The sequence below is a fragment of the Dendrobium catenatum genome, unplaced genomic scaffold (genome assembly GCF_001605985.2).
Source record: "Dendrobium catenatum unplaced genomic scaffold, ASM160598v2 fragScaff_scaffold_431, whole genome shotgun sequence".
Lineage (NCBI taxonomy): Eukaryota > Viridiplantae > Streptophyta > Magnoliopsida > Asparagales > Orchidaceae > Dendrobium > Dendrobium catenatum.
Window position 1 is genome coordinate 364,884 of NW_021318893.1, and position 7,584 is coordinate 372,467.

The 7,584-nt window shown below is 36.6% G+C and overlaps 1 long non-coding RNA gene across 1 annotated transcript; it reads right to left on the reverse strand.

Moving 5' to 3' along the window:
- Positions 1-5,404: 5,404 nt before the first annotated feature.
- LOC114579498 lies at positions 5,405-6,791 on the reverse strand. Its single transcript, XR_003700523.1, has 2 exons — positions 6,526-6,791; positions 5,405-5,849 (listed from the first exon to the last, which is right to left on the reverse strand). It is a non-coding gene; the product is annotated as an uncharacterized LOC114579498 (long non-coding RNA).
- Positions 6,792-7,584: the final 793 nt, after the last annotated feature.

Consider the following 7,584-nt stretch of genomic DNA (forward strand, 5'->3'; position numbering starts at 1 on the left):
CTGAAGCTCATAGGACGTCCACTACCCCTTATTATCTGAATATTCCCTTTTTCTGTTATGCATAGGACTAGCTCACTTTTCAGCTGTTTTGCTAATTTCGGTTGTCTTTATTTTAGCTTATATGAACTGTAGAAGCAGGGGGTAGGAGGAAGCTAATTTTCACATTTCAGTAATATCATTTTCGGCTGCAAGGAACTTTACTGTTCCATTGCTTCCTTTTCCCTTCGGTTCAATCTTCTTCTATTGTTGCCGCTGCATCACCAATGAAGACCCAGTAGTGTATAATTCTCCTCTTGGTCCTATCTCCATAGGCATTTCAATCCTGACCTCCACCACGGGAGTGCCCTCCAGAACTAAAAATTATTCTATGCGGACATTGGATGCTGCCTTGAGGCAAATCGGAGAACGTCACGTCACCCCATTTGTTGTGTACTGCAGCTGTGTATCTGTTATGTACCATGTGACATGGCTCGCTCTGATTTGCCTCCGGATGATCCGGTATCTGCACAGAATAATTTCTCGTACAAAACAACTTAGAATCCACTCCCTCAACAATAACATCTCTACCAACATTTGTTTTGATAAAAAAACAAACCATTGAATCCTTGAGAGCCGAGGCTTCTTCAGTAACCATCTTGTTTAGGCTTCGTTTATGATGACTTTCTTACTATTTCTTAAAGCAATTATCTAATACAAAATATTAAAAAGCTATTTTAAGAAGCAATAAGAAAGCCGTCCCAAACAAAATCTTAGTGAAAGCATTTATGTAGAGGTATACTTCTACATAGATAACTGAATCATTTGGAGCCAGAAGCTACAATGATATTAGACATGCTCAAAACTCTTCATCTTTAGAGAGGAAAAAAAGATCAAAGAGAGCTTCAAAGAACAACTTCTGATGAATAGGCATCTGGATTTTGAAACGAATTATGAGATCTATTGATGAATGATAATTATTGGTGTTAAACAACTTCTGTTTCTTTTTATCGAAAGTGGAGATCTGTGAGAAAAAATAAATTTATTTTTAAACTAAAATATTGATGAAGAGATTATTAGTTGAGCATTTCCAACCAGTTGCTATGTTAATTTTTAATTCAAACAAGTAAATTAAGTGGGATATTTTTAATAAGTATGAGATTTTAATTGAATTAAGTGGGATATTATTCAAAAGGGACTAATTCATGATAATTTAATATTTTTATGTTTGAGGGGAGTTGATAATTGAAGTGAATTACACTAACCGGAGATATTATTAAGATATGTGAGGTTTTGTTTGGGATTGCTTTCTTACTGTTTTTTAAAATAATTTTTAATTACTAAAACTTTTTGAACTAAAATTTTTTAAATAAAAAATTACTTTAAAAAATAATAAGAAAGCTATCCCATGCAAAATCTTAATCTCACATCAGATATTTAAGAAAATATATTTGTATAGATATATTAACTGATTGGCCCTTATTTATATATCTAATTTTTTTTATTAAGTATAAACTTAATTATTATTTTATTATGAAGACCTAACTTCAATTCTTTTTATTCATTCTTCATAAAAAATTTAAAATCAATCACCTAGACTTACAATTGAATAAATTCGCAATTGCACCTCTTTTTTAAAAGAAATTATTATGTGCTAAGTCTGGACTCCAATAAAATTGTGATACTTGTAGTGTACAAGTGGATATTTTTTTCTATTTCTTATTTTATTTTTTTTCTTCTCAGACCAACCAACTTGATCCAGAACAAATCTTTCTTTAAATTTTAGGGCTGAGTATTAGCGCTTTTTCTTAAATAAAATATCGCAGAAACATCATATTTTTTAGGATTTTAGCTCAAAAATATTTCATTAACTGCTGTGAAATAAAAACAAAGGAAAATCCATGAAGATAAAAACTTGTTTGGAGAAGGAAAAGATGATGAAGATAAGACTTAGAATGCTGGTTTAAATTCATAGCTTAATTCTGAAAAAAGGTCGTTACAGACTGTTATAGTGTAGAATTTTCAACAACAATGGCTACTGACTTTCGTGGACGCCTAAGCCTATGTTAGTGCCCAAGTTATTTGCAACAAGTTGCTTAGCCACGAGCTAGTGTTAGGGAGCAGCGAGGTGACCGAATTTTGCTACTGAATACAATGAAGATTATCAATCTTTTAGGCCGTATGTTCAACTGGCTTCACTACAACAACCACATATTATTGAACCTAGGGAAGGAAATGCAGATGATATGAACGAGTACCAAACAATGGACAGTGGAAGTAGTGATTCATCAACTAGTAGTAGCCTTGGATTAAACATTCATGCTCATGAGGCAATACAAGCTATATTCGGAACGTATGAAGAATCATATCGCTCACTTTATCGCTTTATCGAGGCAACTCGTATTTCTAACCCAAGTACTGTATACAACATAGAGCTAGTCAGTAACTCCCGGTTCAAGAGCATTTTTTGGGCCTTCGATACATCTATTTTTGGATGGCCATATTGTCAGCCTACTCTTAGCTTGGATGGTACTTTCTCGCTGGGGAAGTATCGCGGTACTCTTCTAGTTGCTATTGGGTTGGATGGGAATTGTGGCCTATGCCCACTTGCATTTGCAATTGTTGAAGCATAGATTAATTTTTCGTAGACTTGTTTCTCACGATCTTCTCCCAATTATTAGAGAACGCCACAACCAATGCATTATATCGGAAAAGCACCACAGGTTCGTTAGGGGATGTTAAGAAGCATCTCATTTTTCCCGACTTTTTTTTTTTTCTTAGAACTTTCTTAATTGTGCTAGTTAAGTAAATTTTGAATGTGATTTATGTATGTTATCTTCATACTTATTAAGTTTTATGGATCTGTATGTTCCTGTCTGTCTGAATGTTGATTTGTACATTTTTCTCTGTTGTAGTTGTATTTATTAAGTTTTATGGATCATTGTACTTATTAAATTTTATGGATCTGTACATATCTGCTATTATCATACTTAATAAATTTTAAGGAAAAAAATATGTTTTATGTTCTTATTATTGTTGGAATGCCGATTCTGAGTTTAGATTTTTTATAAACTTTAAATTGTTTAAATTTATTACATCAAAAATGTTTAGGCGAAGAGAATTTTAATATTAATAATGTAATAATAATTTTTAAAATAAATTTAAATATAATTATTACTTTAATCTAATAATTTAAATTTAAATTTGAAAAACTTTTATAATAACATTTAACATTAAATTTATTAAGTCAAGAATAATTGTGTTTGCTTATCGTCATTTTTATAGAACATGATGATGGAAAAGATAACCTCCGCTAAGCAATAGGAACGGATTTTATGGGGCTGCTTGGCAACAATTGGGATTAAATTCAAATAATATAGCGGTTAGCTATGGAAAGGCAAAGTTCATATTGATTGCAAGGCGTGCTTTTTATAATTTTGGAGCAAAAGAACTAAAGAATCAAAGGTTGATCAAATAAGCAAATGATCTCCTTCAATGTTCAGTTGATTGCTCATTACATCGTGGATGGAAGAATGGCTCGTATAAACAACAGAAAAGAAAATCAGAGGATTTTACGCTTACAGCTGTTGAGGTTTTAAGGTGTTTCGGTTGCTAAGAATTTCCTCTCGGCTCCCGAGTCGAAGCAAAATCGCAAGAGTTGCGATTTCCTCTGCTACGCCTTCCACACCTGCGAGCAAAGCCGGGTCTCGAGTGAACCTTCCGTCCCTATCGTGCCCGATCTAACGTCGGCTTGCCTCCGTCCGGCCTCCTTCATACGAACTCAGGCCGAGCAAGCCAGGAGCCGAAAGTGCCTGCTCTGCCGACTGCTTCCGAACACCACAGAGCCCAATCTCAAAGCCTTACAGGGCCCTTTTCTCCATCTGGACCTGCCGAGAGCCGCACGGAAGATCCTCCGCCTGCAATTTCACTCAAGCGGACCCGACGGACCTGCTCCGATTCCTACTGCACCGTCCGCCTCTTGCCTTATTTTTTTCTGCATCTTTTCTTTTAAAATAACAGAGAATGGAGGGACTACTGATTATGAGTTTAAGGAAGAATTATTACGTCCTCTGACCTGACGTAGAGGTACGTTCGGCCGTCAATAACATGTCGCCACGTGCTCTTACTCTTTATCGCGCGGTCCGACGACTTGACCCGGTGCGGAACCCGGGAATGCTATGTTCGCGATTGTCTCGGTATTGCTCGGTATTGCTTTGAAAAAAAGAGAAATACCGTTCTGTGAAGACCAAAATTATACAAATACCGAGTTGTACCGAGTTTTTCTACAACTCGGTACAACTCGGTATTTGCTCAGGATTTGCTCGGTATTGCTAGGGATTTGCTCGGTATTGCTAGGTATTTTCTCGGTATTGCTAGAAAAAACTCGGTACAACTCGGTATTTGCTCAGGATTTGCTCGGTATTGCTAGGGATTTGCTCGGTATTGCTAGGTATTTGCTCGGTATTGTTAGAAAAAACTCGGTACAACTCAGTATTTGCTCAGGATTTGCTCGGTATTGCTAGGGATTTGCTCGGTATTGCTAGGTATTTGCTCGGTATTGCTAGAAAAAACTAGGTACAACTCGGTTCAACTCAGTATTTGCTCAGAATTTGCTCGGTATTGCTAGGGATTTGCTCGATATTGCTAGAAAAAACTCGGTACAACTCAGTATTTGCTCAAGATTTGCTCGGTATTGCTAGGTATTTGCTCGGTATTGATAGAAAAAATTAGGTACAACTCGGTATTTGCTAGGTATTTGAAATATATCCAAAATGTAATGAGATGTTGTTCGGCTCGTCAAGGATTTAAAAAAACGCATGGGCGAGAACCCAAAAACAGCGGGTCGGGTCGGTGACTTTTTCTTCATGCTACGTGGCACTAAAATATTGGTGGCCGAACGTAGAGGAGCGTACGTTCACCGGACCAAATAAAAGTTCGCGTTTAAGGGGCTGATTGGTTGCCTGAAAAAGAAATGCAGTGTAAAGTAAATATAATGTAAAGTAAATGTAATGTATTTTAAATACTTTGAGCCTGTTTGGTTGTCTGTAAAATAAACGCAGGAGAATTGTTTCCTTTGTTTGGTTAGGTATATCCAAAGTAAAATAAAAGTATTTTTTTAATAATTTATTTTGTCATTAAAATAAATATATTTATAAAAACATTATATTTATAATAATTAGTATTAATTGGTGTTATAAAATAAAATCAGAGTATTCATTTATTGCATGATCTTATTATAATTTTTTTTAGATTATAAGATATAATTGTGATAGAGATAAATTTTAATTTTAAATTCTTTAAAATTTTAAATTTTTTTATTTTTCAAGAAATGTTTTTACTAAAAAAAAAGGAGAAAATTAACTTTATAACTTGCATATGATCAGGCCATCCTATTTCCTAACACAATTTCATTTAAGAGATCAGCCTATTGACAGAATTTCCATCAGCAATCCCATAAACATTTTCGTACAAATTCAATCTCCAAATTTTCAAAGGTATAATGAACAACCATATTACAGCGACTTCGGGTCACAGGAAAACTTTCAATAATTACATTGGGTTTATGATGAAGAATAAAATATTACAGACTGCTCACAAGCATGCCTTAGAAGAAATTATGTGATCATCAGACATCAGCACGAGTGTGATACAAGTAAATGTTTTCAAGTCTCCAAATCAGAAAAAAACTGCTACAAAAAGGAATGCAGATGACCATGAAGAAAAAGTCCAAGAAACCACGATTTAGTTGGCCCATATAACAAATGAGATTAATGAAATAAGAAAAATTAAGAGGCATTTTCATATCATTATAATTGTTAATTGAATTCCCCCAATGAAAAGGCAGAAATGGCTGCTAACAAGTTCCAGGCCACCTGAAAAGCCACATCACCATAAAAATTAGAATAAAATCGGAGACCTTCAAACTCATAAAGTGAAATTAAAAAAACATACCTGCTTCTTAAACAAGACCGTTGCATGCTTAGAAGTAAAAAAAATAGAGGAGAATTTGCGTAATGACAGAGAAGAGGAAGAGAGAAATTCTGTAAGTATTCTCCATTACATTACTATCTTATAAAATGGTATTTATAGGCAAAATTTTGTCGAATACTCATGCACAATCTATCTGAATCCCGTCTTAATCATTGTCATCAAATCCAATTCTTTTGTTTGTGGACGATGGGTTAGAACAGGGATTTCAATAACCCTTGAACTTGGGTCACATCATTCTTGATGGGTCATGATTTCAAAGTCCCAAATTCCACCGCATCATAACATAAATGAAAATAGCAATAAGAATCTATAACTAATTAGCTTCAGCCAGTATTCCAACGAAATAGCAATAACGCAAATAACCAATACCAAACCCAACAAAACCAGCCAGAATCACAGAAGACAATAACCCACCACATCCACCTCTGGAGCTAAAATCCCAAACACGCCTTAACCGGAAAAGACATTTCATATCCTAAATATTCAACTGGCCGAGATCCCATATCAAATTGCAGAAAAAATTAGATAATGAGACTGGGATTTCGAGTAGATCTGTACCGTCTCTCTTCACGGTCTTGCACCGTACGACGCCCACGATCAGAAGAAAACAGCATATGATAGCCAAGACTGATAATCTTTCCATGGTAGATGTATAGATCTTCAACCAGAGGAACTGATCGTAGCCCAAATCGAAGATCTCGTGCACTGCTAATCACCCACTGAGAAGAAAATGCGAGGAAGATGCGCCATAGCCAATATAACTCAAGAAGCTTTTTAGATGATGACAGTGGCAGTAGCGCACTATAAAAGATAGAAGGAGACGACCCGGGATAGGTGGATAGGACGAAGTAGGTGGCAGGCGGAGAGGGAAGAGTACTCAAAGTCGAGGCTTTCGATGGGGCAGACATGTAAGCCGACGAGGGCGAGCTGGGAGGTTGATTTGGAGATAGTGCGGTTGTGTTTGGCGAGCAGGGATCCGTTTCATCGACGGTGGCGTTGATCGCCAGCGTCGAGGATAATAGAGGATCAGAAACTATCTCCAGCGATACTTCTTATCTGCTACATAGTGGATGTAGTGGGCTAGTATGAGTACTGAACAGGGGAGCTCGCCGAGATTCGGGCGTTACCCGACGCCGAACCCTAAAATTGCAGCTGGATCCTCCGCCGCCGTCTCGAAGAAATTGCCGGCTACGACAACTGTCCCAACATATTGCGTGGCGAATCAGGACGGTTTTGCAGAACCAGGCGAAGCAAACCAAGCAGCTACGCTGCGGGAACGTCAGTGCCATCGCAGGACTGGAGAAGAGAGCAAGGACCGAAGAAGAGAGCAAGGAAAAACGGAGAAAAAGGGAGAATATAGGTAAGCTTCGGCGACATCATGCCGCAACAGACCTCAAAGAATTTGGAACCCGCTCAATTTAATTGAGCGGGTTTAAAAGTCGCGTGAATTGCCTCTTCTAATGCCGCGCTAATGCTTCGGAGGTATTCAGTTCCTTCCGCTCAAAATTAATCAAATAAGCAAATTTAGTAAATACATGTAATTACTTTACTTTACCCTCCTAATTCAGGCAACCAAACAGCCCCTAAATAAATAATCAGTAAACAAAAATAATTATA